Source organism: Heptranchias perlo, chromosome 7, assembly GCF_035084215.1.
Source record: "Heptranchias perlo isolate sHepPer1 chromosome 7, sHepPer1.hap1, whole genome shotgun sequence".
Classification (NCBI taxonomy): Eukaryota; Metazoa; Chordata; class Chondrichthyes; order Hexanchiformes; family Hexanchidae; genus Heptranchias; species Heptranchias perlo.
In genome coordinates this window covers 1,871,527-1,888,210 of record NC_090331.1, presented here as the reverse complement: position 1 = coordinate 1,888,210, position 16,684 = coordinate 1,871,527, and positions in this window count along the sequence as shown.

The following is a 16,684-nucleotide window of genomic DNA, read 5'->3' as shown; positions in this document are numbered from 1 at the left end:
TCAGTACTGAGGGAGCGCTGCACTGTCGGAGGGTCAGTACTGAGGGAGCGCTGCACTGTCGGAGGGTCAGTACTGAGAGAGCGCCGCACTGTCGGAGGGTCAGTACTGAGGGAGCGCCGCACTGTCGGAGGGTCAGTACTGAGAGAGCGCTGCACTGTCGGAGGGTCAGTACTGAGGGAGTGCCGCACTGTCGGAGGGTCAGTACTGAGGGAGTGCTGCACTGTCGGAGGGTCAGTACTGAGAGAGCGCTGCACTGTCGGAGGGTCAGTACTGAGGGAGTGCTGCACTGTCGGAGGGTCAGTACTGAGGGAGCGCTGCACTGTCGGAGGGTCAGTACTGAGAGAGCGCTGCACTGTCGGAGGGTCAGTACTGAGGGAGTGCCGCACTGTCGGAGGGTCAGTACTGAGGGAGTGATGCACTGTCGGAGGGTCAGTACTGAGGGAGTGCCGCACTGTCGGAGGGTCAGTACTGAGAGAGCGCTGCACTGTCGGAGGGTCAGTACTGAGGGAGTGCCGCACTGTCGGAGGGTCAGTACTGAGAGAGCCCTGCACTGTCGGAGGGTCAGTACTGAGAGAGCGCTGCACTGTCGGAGGGCCAGTACTGAGGGAGTGCCGCACTGTCGGAGGGTCAGTACTGAGGGAGTGCCGCACTGTCGGAGGGTCAGTACTGAGGGAGCGCTGCACTGTCGGAGGGTCAGTACTGAGAGAGCGCTGCACTGTCGGAGGGTCAGTACTGAGGGAGTGCTGCACTGTCGGAGGGTCAGTACTGAGGGAGCGCTGCACTGTCGGAGGGTCAGTACTGAGGGAGTGCTGCACTGTCGGAGGGTCAGTACTGAGGGAGCGCTGCACTGTCGGAGGGTCAGTACTGAGGGAGTGCTGCACTGTCGGAGGGTCAGTACTGAGGGAGCGCCGCACTGTCGGAGGGTCAGTACTGAGGGAGCGCTGCACTGTCGGAGGTGTCATCTTTTGGATGAGACGTTAAACCGAGGCCCCGTCTGCCCTCTCAGGTGGATGTAAAATATCCCACGGCCATTATTTCGAAGAGGAGCAGGGGGAGTTCTCCTTGGTGTCCTGCATTAATATTTATCCCTCAACCAACATCAGTAAAAAATATTATCCGGTTATTTTTCACATTGCCGTTTGTGGGATCTCGCTGTGCGCAAATTGGCTGCCGCGTTTCCTACATTACAACAGTGACCGCACTTCAAAAGTACTCCATTGGCTGTAAAGCGCTTTGGGACGTCCTGAGGTGGTGAAAGGCGCTGCAGAAATGCGGGTCTTTCTTTCTCTCTTTCTCTTGCTTACTCACAGTTTGATGAGGAGCAAGTGAAGGGGACTTGGAGACCCCGTAACCTGTCAGAGACCGTGGCAATCTGAGAGAGAAGCAATCTGGATCTGAACCCACGTCGTCGAGGTGCTCGAGGGTAGAGGGCAGTCTCACTGTCACCCCACCCCTCTCTCACCATTATCTGGTTGCCCACCTGGGTTCTTGTGGTTTGGGCGCTGCCCCCTGAGGTTTTTAGAAAGAGGATGTCACTGATTATTTAAAAGTCTTTCCTTCTTGAAAGTAACCAATGGCGAGAAGCAAACTGTCATTCAGGGGCAGGTGTTGGTGGGATTGAGGACGGGGATCAAGCACTGGGCGATCTTATATTCAAACTCTCGACAGGGCCTTCTGTACTTTGAGATATCTCCTTAAAGCCTTTAGGGCTGAGACGGGGGGGGGGGTTTGAGTGAGTTTCCGCAATCGGTCCGAGTGCCCGGGTGGGGTTTGGGGAAAAACCAGCAAGGGATCCAGTTCCTCGTCGTGACCCACTGTCTCCTCCTGGAAGGTGTGTGATTTTTGTGCATGTGTGTTCGTGTGTTTGTGTGTGCATGTGCGTTCATGTGTGTGCATCTGTGTGCATGTACGTGCGCATGCATGTGTGGAGGTGTGTATGGAGGTGTGCATTCAAGTGCGTGCGTGCATTTGGGCGTGCGCATTGGCGTGGGTGCACGCATGTGCGTGCATGTGTCTGTGTGCATGTGTGTGCATGCATGTATGTGTGTATGAGTGTATACACGTGTATTCTACATGTATGTGTCTGAGTTGTGCGAGTGCATGTGCTCACGTGTCTATGCATTCCATGGACACATGTGTGTGTGTGTGCGTGTGTGTGTATGCTTCAGGTTTGCTGGTCGGGGGGTGAAAACATGCACAGACAAATGTTCACCCCATTAGGCAGAATCGCACGTTCCAAATAAAGTCTCAGAATCAAAATATTTTTGGGGAATGGTTGTTGGGACTCACCTCCTCTTCCCTAATGTCTAAATCCACCTCCATTGAAAACTTTTACATATTTAGGTCATGACTTCTGCCCCCCACAATCATTTTAAGGTGGGCCATTGCAGTTTTGGAGGACCTGCCTTCATTTCTGTCCCGTGAATCTTCGCTCCGTGACTCTGTGCATTTCCCCGGTTCAGCCTTCAGTCTCGGGTAAGTCCACCTCCAGTTCCCAGCTCAGTCCCCTTCCTATCCCGTCGGCCAAACCCTAGCTCCACCACTGCTTTGGCTGCACTTACTTCTTGCCTGTGTCCCACTGCACTTTCAGTGCAACCTCTTGTGTCATGAGGTCTATATTCAGGGCCATTTGTTCCTGGACTGTGTCGGTTCATTTGAAGCCAATGGATTTGTTGTTTGTTTCCTTGGTTGGCCCACGTGAAGGGAATGGGAGCAGGACGCGGGAGTCGCCTGTAGGACACAGGAGTCGCCTGTAGGACGCAGGAGTCGCTTGTAGGACGCGGGAGTCGCCTGTAGGACACAGGAGTCGCCTGTAGGACACAGGAGTCGCCTGTAGGACACAGGAGTCGCCTGTAGGACGCAGGAGTCGCTTGTAGGACGCGGGAGTCGTCTGTCGGACGCAGGAGTCGCTTGTAGGATGCGGGAGTCGTCTGTCGGATGCAGGAGTCCCCTGTAGGACACAGGAGTCGCCTGTAGGACACAGGAGTCGCCTGTAGGACGCGGGAGTCCCCTGTAGGACACAGGAGTCGCCTGTAGGATGCAGGAGTCGCTTGTAGGACGCGGGAGTCGTCTGTCGGACGCAGGAGTCACCTGTAGGACGCAGGAGTCGCTTGTAAGACACAAGAGTTGCCTGTAGGACGCGGGAGTCCCCTGTAGGACACAGGAGTCGCCTGTAAGACACAGGAATCGCCGGTATCTGTGCTCCCGCCCATGAGAAAAATACTCGAAAACAATCGAGTGAGTGAATGGCCAAGAGAGCAGAGTGAATGGGAACGGAACTAACAAGATGGGAAGCTACAATCGACCAACGAAACTCCATCAGATCTCAATGAGGAAACAAAACTTGGGACTTGGCACAAATCCAGGTTTCCAACGAGAGCAATAAAGTTAGTTAAATGGTCAAGGATGTGACCGCCTTAGAGAGGGTGCAGAAGAGATTTACTAGAATGGTTCCAGGGATGAGGGACTTCAGTTATGTGGAGAGACTGGAGAAGCTGGGATTGTTCTCCTCAGAACAGAGAAGGTTAAGGGGAGATTTGATCGAGGTGTTCAAAATCATGAAGGGTTTTGAGAGAGTAAATAAGGAGAAACTGTTTCCAGTGGCAGGAGGGTCGGTAACCAGAGGACACAGATTTAAGGTGATCGGCAAAAGAACCAGAGGGGAGATGAGGAGAATTTTTTTACGCAGCGAGTTGTTCTGATCTGGAATGCGCTGCCTGAAAGGGCGGTGGAAGCAGATTCAATAATAACTTTCAAAAGGGAATTGGATAAATACTTGAAGGGAAAAATTTGCAGGGCTCTGGGGAAAGAGCAGGGAGTGGGACTAATTGGATAGCTCTTTCACAGAGCCAGCACAGGCACGATGGGCCGAATGGCCTCTTCCTTTGCAGTATGATTCTCTGATTCCATGATTCACTCTGGGGCACTCTGATATCTGTATCCAGAGAGGGCCCCGTTAGAGGGGAGGGAGGGGAGGGAGAGAACTCACCTAACTCTTTCTCCTCTTTTCACAGTCCTTATTGTCAGCAATAATTAATAACATATCAGGAACTGAATCAAGTGGGCGGCTTTGAAATGTTCTCACTGATTATTGGAGATGCATCCACATTAAAGACCCAGTGGGGTGGCCTTTATTCATAGAATCGTAGAATGGTTACAGTGCAGAAGGGGGCCATTCAGCCCATCGAGTCCGTGCCAGCTCTTGGTAAGAGCAATCCAGTTATCCCACACCCCCGCTATTTTCCCGTAGCCCTGCAATTTTTTTCCTTTCAAGTACTTATCCAGTTCCCTTTTGAAGGCCATGATTGAACCTGCCTCCACCACCCCCTCGGGCAGTGCATTCCAGATCATAACCACTCGCTGTGTAAAAAAGTTTTTCCTCATGTCACCTTTGGTTCTTTTGCCAATTACCTTAAATCTGTGTCCTCTGGTTCTTGACCCTTCCGCCAATGAGAACAGTTTCTCTCTATCTACTCTGTCTAGACCCTTCATGATTTTGAATACCTCGATCAAATCTCCTCTCAACCTTCTCTGTTCCAAGGAGAACAATCCCAGCTTCTCCAGTCTATCCACGTAACTAAAGTCCCTCATCCCTGGAATCATTCTAGGAAATCTCTGCTGCACCCTCTCTAAGGCCTTCACATCTTTCCTAAAGTGCGGTGCCCAGAACTGGACACAATACTCCAGTTGTGGCCGAACCAGTGTTTTATAAAGGTTCATCATGACTTCATAAGAACATAAGAAATAGGAGCAGGAGTAGGCCAATCGGCCCCTCAATAAGATCATGGCTGATCTGATCCTAACCTCAAATCTAAATTCATGTCCAATTTTCTGCCCGCTCCCCGTAACCCCAAATTCCCTTTACTTCTAGGAAACTGTCTATTTCTGTTCTAAATTTATTTAATGATGTAGCTTCCACAGCTTCCACAGACCTACTACCCTCTGAGTGAAGAAGTTTCTCCTCATCTCAGTTTTGAAAGAGCAGCCCCTTATTCTAAGATTATGCCCCCTAGTTCTAGTTGCACCCATCCTTGGGAACATCCTTACCGCATCCACCCGATCAAGCCCCTTCACAATCTTATATGTTTCAATAAGATCGCCTCTCATTCTTCTGAACTCCAATGAGTAGAGTCCCAATCTACTCAACCTCTCCTCATATGTCCACCCCCTCATCCCCGGGATTAACCGAGTGAACCTTCTTTGTATTGCCTCGAGAGCAAGTATGTCTTTTCTTAAGTATGGACACCAAAACTGTATGCAGTATTCCAGGTGCGGTCTCACCAATACCTTATATAACTGCAGCAATACCTCCCTGTTTTTATATTCTATCCCCCGAGCAATAAAAGCCAACATTCCGTTGGCCTTCTTGATCACCTGCTGCACCTGCATACTAACTTTTTGATTTTCTTGCACTAGGACCCCCAGATCCCTTTGGACTGCAGTACTTTCCAGTTTCTCGCCATTAAGATAATAACTTGCTCTCTGATTTTTCCTGCCAAAGTGCATAACCTCACAACTTCCTTGCTTTTATACTCTTTGGGGGTGATTTTAGGAGGCAATTGCGGGTGTATTGGGGGCGGGGGCTCCGAAAATCGCGTTCGGGTTCGGACGCTGGCTCCAACCCACCGACTTCTGAGTTTCCCAGGGACCCACCTGTGTGCGCTCGGGCGACCCGAAAACGGAAGTCCCGCTGGCAATTAAAGCTGGCGGGTGACAGTTAAAGAGTCAAATGTACCTCACTGAGGTACTTAAGGCACTTTACCTGGGACAGATTGAGTAGTTGGAAAGATTTTTAACTTACCCGGGCGGCTTGCCCACCACTTCTGATTCACACCTGGTGAAACCATGGAAGGAAGTGAAAACACGAAATGAACCCACCTTTACACCCTGCTCCGATATCCGATGTCTCCCGCTCCGATGTCCCCCTCTTAACCCCCGATCTCCCCCCGATGTTCCCCTCTTCACCTTCCCGATGTCCCACTGATCTTCCCCTCTCCCCCTCCGATCTTCCCCCCTCCCCCGATCTTCCATTCTAACCCGCACTGATCTTCCCCTCTCCCCCTCCGATCTTCCCCTCTCCCGCCACTGATCTTCCCCCTCCCCCGATCTTCCCCTCTCGCCCCCAATCTTCCCCTCTCCCCCCCGATCATCCCCCCTCCCTGATCTTCCCCCCTTCCCCGATCTTCCCCCCTTCCCCGATCTTCCCCTCTCCCCCCACTGATCTTCCCCTCTCCCCCTCCGATCTTCCCCTCTCCCCCTCCGATCTTCCCCTCTCCCGCCACTGATCTTCCCCCTCCCCCGATCTTCCCCTCTCACCCCCAATCTTCCCCTCTCCCCCCGATCATCCCCCCTCCCTGATCTTCCCCCCTTCCCCGATCTTCCCCCCTTCCCCGATCTTCCCCTCTCCCCTCACTGATCTTCCCCTCTCCCCCTCCGATCTTCCCCTCTCCCGCCACTGATCTTCCCCCTCCCCCGATCTTCTCCTCTCGCCCCCAATCTTCCCCTCTCCCCCCCGATCATCCCCCCTCCCTGATCTCCCCCCCTTCCCCGATCTTCCCCCCTTCCCCGATCTTCCCCTCTCCCCCCACTGATCTTCCCCTCTCCCGCCACTGATCTTCCCCCTCCCCCGATCTTCCCCTCTCGCCCCCAATCTTCCCCTCTCCCCCCCGATCATCCCCCCTCCCTGATCTCCCCCCCTTCTCCGATCTTCCCCCCTTCCCCGATCTTCCCCCCTCCCACGATCTTCCCCCCTTCCCCGATCTTCCCCCTCCCCCGATCTTCCCCCTTCCCCGATCTTCCCCTCTCCCCCCCTGATCTCCTCCCTCCCCGATCTTCCATTCCAGTGCTAGATGACGTCTGGCTCTCTCTCTTTCTCCCCCCACCGTGTTGCAGCTCCTGACAGCAGCCGGCCCGTCAATCAGACTATCTGTTGGGCGCGAAACCCGGAGAGGACGTTAACCATCATCAGTCAACGTGCGATCGCGTCGGAAAGTTTTGTTCATGCGGGTTTGCCACGGGCACCTTCACCCCCCCTCCCACCCCCTCCCCCCCACTGCCAACCCGCCACCATTGTCCAATTGAGCCCATGTGCTTCTATTAATAAAGCCCAGGATCCCGTATGTTTTCTTAACCGATTTCTCAACCTGTCCTGCCACCTTCAAGATTTGTGTACATACACCCCCAGGTCTCTCTGTTCCTGCACCCCCTTTAGAATTGTACCATTTAGTTTATATTGCCTCTCCTCATTCTTCCTACCAAAATGTATCACTGTGCATTTCTCTGCATTAAATTTCATCTGCCACGTGTCCGCCCATTTTACGAGATTGATTCCTGGGATGAGAGGGTTGTCCTATGAGGAGAGATTGAGTAGAATGGGCCTATACTCTCAGGAGTTTAGAGGAATGAGAGGTGATCTCATTGAAACATATAAGATTCTGAGGGGACTTGACAGAGTCGATGCTGAGAGGCTGTTTCCCTGGCTGGAGAGTCTAGAACTAGGGGGCATAGTCTCAGGATAAGGGGTCGGCCATTTAGGACTGAGATGAGGAGGAATTTCTTCACTCAGAGGGTTGTGAATCTTTGGAATTCTCTCCCCCAGAGGGCTGTGGATGCTGAGTCATTGAATATATTCAAGACTGAGATCGATAGATTTTTGGACTCTAGGGGAATCAAGGGAAATGGGGATCGGGCGGGAAAGTGGAGTTGAGATCGAAGATCAGTCTGATCTGATTGAATGGTGGAGCAGGATCGAGGGGCCAAATGGCCTACTCCTGCTCCTAATTCATATGAGGTTCCACCAGTCTGTCTATGTCCTCTTGAAGTCTATCACTATCCTCCTCACTGTTCACTACACTCCCAAGGTTTGTGTCATCTGCAAATTTTGAAATTGTGCCCTGTACACCCAAGTCCAAGTCATTAATATATATCAAGAAAAGCAGTGGTCCCAGCACTGACCCCTGGGGAACACTACTGTACACCTCCCTCCAGTCCGAAAAACAACCGTTCACCACTACTCTCTGCTTCCTGTCGCTTAGCCAATTCTGTATCCGTGCTGCCACTGCCCCTCTTATTCCATGGGCTTCAATCTTGCTGACAAGTCTATTATTCGAGGCAGTTTTTTAGCTGTATTTATTTTTTTAGAGTTGTGTGCATTTCTGGGCCTGTGTCAGCTTTAATGAAACTTTGTCAGAGTTTCTGTGGTGGCCATTATTTCAGCTCCAGCCTGCCGGCGGGAACTGGGCACTGGGAACGTTCCCTGCGCCTGAACGTGTAGGCCCTGTACCTGAGGTCAGGCCCAAGGCCCGAGGACAGGCCCGAGGAGAGGCCCAAAGCCCGAGGTCAGGCCTGAGGACAGGCCCGAGGCCCGAGGACAGGCCCGAGGAGAGGCCCAAAGCCCGAGGTCAGGCCTGAGGCCTGAGGGCAGGCCCAAGACCTGAGGCCTGCGGTCCATTAGAAATTGGGCCTTGGGCCTCATTTAAAATAGAACGACGAGCTTCCGACCTCTCCTGCCCGACCTCAGGCAGTTCACCATCAATTTCAGGCATGGTAACTGCCCTCGGGTAGGTTCTGGAAGGGGAGTGGGGGACGGAGGAAGGAGGGAGGCGATCGGGAGCAGATCAGGAAACGGGGCCAGGAACCGTGGTTGGTGTTACTGTGGAGCCAGGAGGAGAACTCCCAGCTGCCTAGGAAGGGTTTTAAAACATTTATATTAACTTACCTGAGGAATCCTGAGCCTGAGGCCCTGACCCGTTCCTCACTTATCAAATTAGGGGCCTAACGCCTGCTTCAAGTGTCCAACCGCGATATCTGAAATATGAGCCCCATTAATTTAGCAGTGGGTCCAATGCCTGCGCATATAGGGTGCCAATTGGCGGCAGATTGGGGACAGATTGGGTGCAGATAGAGGGCAGATTGAGGGCAGATTGGGCGCAGATTGGGAGCAGATTGGGGGCAGATTGGGGGCAGATTGGGGGCAGAGTAGAGGCAGATTGGAGGCAGATTGGGAGCAGATTGGGGGCAGATTGGGGGCAGATTAGGGGCAGATTGGGCACAGATTGGGGGCAGATTGGAGGCAGATTGGAGGCAGATTGGGGGCAGATTGGATGCAGATTGGGGGCAGATTAGGGGCAGATTGGGCACAGATTGGGGGCAGATTGGGGGCAGAGTAGAGGCAGATTGGAGGCAGATTGGGCACAGATTGGGGGCAGATTGGAGGCAGATTGGGGGCAGATTGGGGGCAGATTGGGTGCAGATTGGGGGCAGATTGGGGGCAGAGTAGAGGCAGATTGGAGGCAGATTGGGAGCAGATTGGGGGCAGATTGGGGGCAGATTAGGGGCAGATTGGGCACAGATTGGGGGCAGATTGGAGGCAGATTGGAGGCAGATTGGAGGCAGATTGGGGGCAGATTGGGGGCAGATTGGAGGCAGATTGGGGGCAGATTGGAGGCAGATTGGGGGCAGATTGGGGGCAGATTGGAGGCAGATTGGAGGCAGATTGGGGGCAGATTGGAGGCAGATTGGGGGCAGATTGGAGGCAGATTAGAGGCAGATTGGGGGCAGATTAGAAACATATAAACATAGAAACATAGAAAATTGGAGCAAGATTGCTGTCATCTTAGTTTTATTTTGTACTATGGCCCTATTTGTTTTTCGCCCTTGTTTTCTCTGCCTTCCATTATTGCTTCTTCTCTTTCTGTCTTTTGTTTCTATCCTTGTTTCCCACTCCTCTGTCCCCCTGCTCAAGTTCCCATCCCCCTGCCATTCTAGTTTAAACCTTCCCCAACAGCACGAGCAAACACCCCCGCGAGGACATTGGTCCCGGTCCTGCTCGGGTGTAACCCGTCCCGCTTGTACAGGTCCCACCTTCCCCAGAACCGGTCCCAATGTCCCAGGAATCTAAATCCCTCCCTTCTACACCATCCCTGCAGCCACGCATTCATCCTGTCTATTCTCCTGTTCCTATACTCACTAGCACGTGGCACTGGTAGTAATCCTGAGATCACTACCTTTGAGGTCCTGCTTTTTAATTTATCTCCTAACTCCTTAAATTCACCTTGCAGGACCTCATCCCTTTTTTTACCTATGTCGTTGGTACTATATTGACCACAACTACTGGCTGTTCACCCTCCCCCTCCAGAATGCCCTGCAGCCGCTCCGTGACATCCTTGACCCTAGCACCAGGGAGGCAACATACCATCCTGGAGTCACGTTTGCGGCCGCAGAAACGCCTATCTGTTCCCCTTACAATGGAATCCCCTATCACTATAGCCCTGCCACTCTTCTTCGTCCCCTCCTGTGCAGCAGAGCCACCCGTGGTGCCCCGAACCTGGCTCTTGTTGCTTTCCCCTGATAAGCCATCTCCCCCAACAGTATCCAAAGCAGAATATCTGTTTGAGAGGGAGATGGCCCCAGGGGACTCCTGCTCTACCTGCCTAGTCCTTTTACTCTGCCTGGCGGTCACCCATTTCCTTTCTGCCTGCGTAATCTTTACCTGCGGTGTGACCACCTCACTGAACGTGCTATCCACGATAGTCTCAGCATCGCGGATGCTCCACAGTGAATCCACCCGCAGCTCCAGCTCCGAAATGCGGTTAGCCAGTAGCTGCAGCTGGACACACTTCCTGCACACATGGTCGCCAGGGACACTGGTCGTGTCCATGACTTCCCACATAGTGCAGGAGGAGCATATCACGGGTGCGAGCTGTGCTGCCATGACTTGCCTTAGATTTACACTGCGTTCACCCCTCAGACTCTCCTCACGCTCTCGGGACTCTCCTTTTACACAGCATTCACCTCTCGGACTCTCCTCTCGCTCTCGGACTCTCCATTTACACTGCGCTCACCTCTCGGACTCACCTTTTACACTGCGCTCACCTCTCGGTCTCTCCTTTTACACTGCGCTCACCTCTCGGACTCTCCTTTTACACCGCGCTCACCTCTCGGACTCTCCTTTTACACCGCGCTCATCTCTCGGACTCTCCTGTTACACTGCGCTCACCCCTCGGACTCTCCTCCAGCTCTTGGACTCTCCTTTTACACTGCGAGGCAATTAGAGGCAGATTGGGGGCAGATTGGAGGCAGATTGGGGGCAGATTGGGGGCAGATTGGAGGCAGATTGGGGGCAGATTGGAGGCAGATTGGAGGCAGATTGGGGGCAGTTTGGGTACAGATTGGAGGCAGATTGGGGGCAGATTGGACGCAGATTGGGGGAAGTTTGGGGGAAGTTTGGGTACAGATTGGAGGCAGATTGGGGGCAGATTGGGGGCAGACTGGGGCCAGATTTGGCACAGATTGGGGGCAGATTGGCCGCAGATTGGGGGCAGATTGGGCACAGATTGGGGGCAGATTGGGGATAGATTGGGGGCAGTTTGAAGGCAGATTTGGGGATAGATTGGGGGCAGATTGGAGGCAGATTGGGGGCAGATTGGAGGCAGATTGGGGACAGATTGGGAGCAGATTGGAGGCAGATTGGGGATAGATTGGGGGCAGATTGGAGGCAGATTGGGAGCAGATTGGGGGCAGATTGGGGGCAGATTGGGGGCAGATTGGTGACAGATTGGGCACCGATTGGACGCAGATTGGGGGCAGATTGGACGCAGATTGGTGGCAGATTGGGTGCAGTTAGGAGGCGGATTGGGGGCAGATTAGGGACAGATTGGAGGCAGATTGGAATGCAAGTATGTCCTTCCTTAAATAAGGGCACCAGAACTGTCCGCAGTACTCCAGGTGTGGTCTCACCAGCACCCTGTACAGTTGGAGCATGACTTCCCTGCTTTTATACTCCATCCCCCGAGAAATAAAGGCCAATATTCCATTTGCCTTCCGGATTACCTGCTGCACCTGCATGTTGACTTTTTGTGTTTCATGTACGAGGACACCCAGATCCCTCTGTACCGCAGCATTTTGTTGTATTTCTCCATTCAAATAATATTTTGCTTTTTTATTTTTCCTCCCAAAGTGGATGACTTCACATTTTCCCACATTATATTCCATCTGCCAAATTTTTGCCCATTCCCTTAACCTGTCAATATCCCTTTGCAGACACTTTGTGTCCTCATCACAACTTGCTTTTCCACCTATCTTTGTATCATCAGCAAATTTGGCCACAAGACACTCTGAGCGCTAAATTGGGCCGTGTAACGTCCGTTGTTTCGGTGCTGCACGGCCTCTCCGCCATCCAAGATGGCGTCTTGGATGTGCACGCACGTTTCCAGCGTGACGTGCGCCAGACGCCATCTTGGTATAGGAGTTAGCGCAGGCGCAGATAACGGAGGCTGGAATCATGTAAAGTCGGGAGAAAATGGCTTCAATCAGTGTACAACGCTGATTTAAAGTGATACACACGATTTTGGGACTTAACGCTCAACTCAACGCACAATCTTAACCCCGACCATCTGAACGTGTCTTAGAGTACCTGGAGGACCCCCCACCAGCCCTATTTAAAGGGACTATGCAGGATTTACAGGTTAGTGGCTGGATTATTACTTCTGGCTGCCCACACATTTACAACTGTTTTTGGAGGTCTCCTACACTTGAATATGAGGACGCAGGGACATAGCCTAATATTTAGAGCCAGGACGTGCAGGAGTGAAGTTAGGAAATGCTTCTACATGAAAAGGTTGGGAGAAGTTTGGGAAGCTCTTCTGCAAACGGCAGTTGATGCTAGCTCAATTGTAAACTCTAAATCTGAGATTGATAGATTTCTGTGAACCAAGGGTATTAAGGGATATGGGGCTAAGGCGGGAATATGGAATTAGGTCACAGCTCCACCATGATCTCATTGAATGGCGGAACATGCTCGAGGGGCTGAATGCCACTACCACTTGTTGCCTACTGATATGCGCTACCTTCTCCTGCAAGAAAGCGGGACGTGGGTCTGGGCGATGTGCCTGTCATTTATGAAGAGCTGCCAGTGTGTGTGGCCTGTGAGTTGTGATTCGGCGGCTTGCAGCAGTAGCAATGTGTGAGGGTGAGAGGAAGCATCTGATTTGAGTTCCGATGGAAAGAATTTGTTGGTAGGTGGGTGTTGGGGGGTTTAGTGCGTGGAGGAGTGGAGGCGGCTCATGGTGCAGTTGGTAGGAGACGCCACTTAACAGTTGACCTCACTCACTTTGACCACTCGTCAAAACATTGAACTTCTTCCTGTACTGCATTCATGTTCATGATGCTGTGCGCCTGGCATTCATTTAATCCCCTACTGCCTCCCACTGCCTTTTGGGTGTATGTCTGGAGGGCCTCTTGCTCCCCCCGCCCCCCAGCGGATATAGCATGCCCCTCCTTCTGTCCACCTCTTGCACCATGGCCTCTGGTGCATTAGCAGTGAACCTTGCTGTACGGACTCTCAGATCGGCAGATTGGTGAGGTCTGGCATGCAGATTGGGGATGTGGGATTTTTGTTGCGCACAACCTTTATTCAATGTTTTAACATAACTCATCAGTATGTAAACATAGGAATGGGATCTGTGCTTTACGTGTACAATGTCTCCGTTCAGACTCCGTGCAGACAGCAGGCTGTTATATTCAGTAAATAGCAGGTATCAGCTCCCTTTAAGAGATTTCCAACAGACAGCCTGCCTTTAAGAGATTGGAGCTCCCCCTGCTGGTGGAAAGTGCGAATTGCATGGAATGCTCGTTCAACGCTGATTTCCAACGCAGATTGCAGGTGAGTCCGAAGGCCTGACGAAAATCTCGTCCTGCCTGCGCAGGGACCATTGCACGCGGGGTAAGAGTGGATTGTGCTGCTCCCGCCCAAAAACAGGCCCTATCCAATTTTCCCCCCCTTATATCCTCTTCACAACTTATTTTCCTACTTACCTTTGTGTCATCAGCAAATTTAGCAACCATACATTCGGTCCCTTCATCCAAGTCATTGATATAGATTGTAAATAGTTGAGGCCCCAGCACTGAGCCCTGCGGCACCCCACTAGTTACAGATTGCCAACCTGAAAATGACCCTTTTATCCCGACTCTTTGTTTTCTGTTAGTTAGCCAATCTTCTATCCATGCCAGTATATTACCCCCAACACCATGAGCTCTTATCTTGTGCAGTAATCTTTTATGTGGCACCTTATCGAATGCCTTTTGGAAATCCAAATATACTGCATCCATTGGTTCCCCTTTACCCACCCTGCCCGTTACTTCCTCAAAGAACTCTAATAAATTTGTCAGACACGATTTCCCCTTCATAAAACCATGTTGACTCTCCTTGATTGTATTATGAGTCTCCAAATGTCCTGCTACTACTTCCTTAATAATGGATTCTAGCATTTTCCCAATGACAGATGTTAGGCTAACTGGTCTATAGTTACCTGCTTTCTGTCTCACTCCCTTCTTGAATAGCGGTGTTACGTTTGTGGTTTTCCAATCCGCTGGGACCTTTCCAGAATCGAGTGAATTCTGGAAGATTACAACCAATGCATCCACTATCTCTGTAGCCACTTCCTTTAAGACCCTCGGATGCAAGCCATCAGGTCCAGGGGACATAGGAACATAGGAACAGGAGGAGGCCATTCAGCCCCTCGTGCCTGCTCCGCCATTTGATAAGATCATGGCTGATCTGTGATCTAACTCCATATACCTGCCTTTGGCCCATATCCCTTAATACCTTTGGTTGCCAAAAAGCTATCTATCTCAGATTTAAAGTTAGCAATTGAGCTAGTATCAATTGCCGTTTGCAGAAGAGAGTTCCAAACTTCTACCACCCTTTGTGTGTAGAAATGTTTTCTAATCTCACTCCTGAAAGGTCTGGCTCTAATTTTTAGACTGTGCCCCCTACTCCTAGAATCCCCAACCAGCGGAAATAGTTTCTCTCTATCCACCCTATCCGTTCCCCTTAATATCTTATAAACTTCGATCAGATCACCCCTTAACCTTCGAAACTCCAGAGAATACAACCCCAATTTGTGTAATCTCTCCTCATAACTTAACCCTTGAAGTCCGGGTATCATTCTAGTAAACCTACGCTGCACTCCCTCCAAGGCCAATATGTCCTTCCGAAGGTGCAGTGCCCAGAACTGCTCACAGTACTCCAGGTGCGGTCTAACCAAGATTTTGTATAGCTGCAGCATAACTTCTGCCCCCTTGTACTCTAGTCCTCTAGATATAAAGGCCAGCATTCCATTTGCCTTCTTGATTATTTTCTGCACCTGTTCATGACACTTCAATGATCTATGTACCTGAACCCCTCCGACAGTGCAGCGCTCCCTCAGTACTGACCCTCCGACAGTGCGGCGCTCCCTCAGTACTGACCCTCCGACAGTGCAGCGCTCCCTCAGTACTGACCCTCCGACAGTGCAGCGCTCCCTCAGTACTGACCCTCTGACAGTGCGGCGCTCCCTCAGTACTGACCCTCCGACAGTGCAGCACTCCCTCAGTACTGACCCTCCGACGGTGCAGCACTCCCTCAGTACTGACCCTCCGACAGTGCAGCACTCCCTCAGTACTGACCCTCCGACAGTGCAGCACTCCCTCAGTACTGACCCTCCGACAGTGCAGCACTCCCTCAGTATTGACCCTCCGACAGTGCAGCGCTCCCTCAGTACTGACCCTCCGACAGTGCAGCGCTCCCTCAGAACTGACCCTCCGACAGTGCAGCACTCCCTCAGTACTGACCCTCCAACAGTGCGGCACTCCCTCAGTACTGACCCTCCGACGGTACGGCACTCCCTCAGTACTGACCCTCCGACGGTGCTGCACTCCCTCAGTACTGACCCTCCGACAGTGCAGCGCTCCCTCAGTACTGACCCTCCGACAGTGCAGCGCTCCCTCAGAACTGACCCTCCGACAGTGCAGCACTCCCTCAGTACTGACCCTCCAACAGTGCGGCACTCCCTCAGTACTGACCCTCCGACGGTACGGCACTCCCTCAGTACTGACCCTCCAACAGTGCGGCACTCCCTCAGTACTGACCCTCCGACGGTACGGCACTCCCTCAGTACTGACCCTCCGACAGTGCGGCACTCCCTCAGTACTGACCCTCCGACGGTGCTGCACTCCCTCAGTACTGACCCTCCGACAGTGCTGCACTCCCTCAGTACTGCACTGGACGTGTTGGCCTGGATTATGGGCTCAGGTTTTTGGAGTGAGTCTCGAGCCCACGACGTTCTGACCCATGGCACTATTTCAAAGAAGAGCAGGGGGAGTTCTCCCCGGCAACCCCTCCCAATATTTATCCCTCAACCAACATCACTAAAACAGATTCTCTGCTCATTATCACATTGCTGTTTGTGGGATCTTGCTGTGCGCAAATTGTCTGGTGCGTTTCCTTCATTACAACAGTGACTACACTTCAAAAGTATTTCATTGGCTGTAAAGCGATTTGGGAGGTTTTGAGATTGTGAAAGGTGCTGTAGTAATGGAAGTTTTATTGTCCATTATAAATTATAGTCAATGGATCTCCTGGGACTACAGATCATCTAAGGGGCTCAGAGAGGAATTTTCCAGATTTCTTTCTCTCTAAATTGGCCTTGGGGTTTTTTTATATCTGTTTCTCTGCCTGTCCCTGGAGCTGACAGGGCTTATTGGCGGGCGGTGGGTGTTGTGAATTGGGCCTGTCCTGCCTCTATGGGGAAGGCTTGATGGACAAACTGATCTTTTCCTGGCCATCCTCCATCAGAGGAACATCAGAATCACTGGACAAAAAAAGGCCAATGTCCATCTAGTTGGCCTTCTACCACCCTGGTCATCG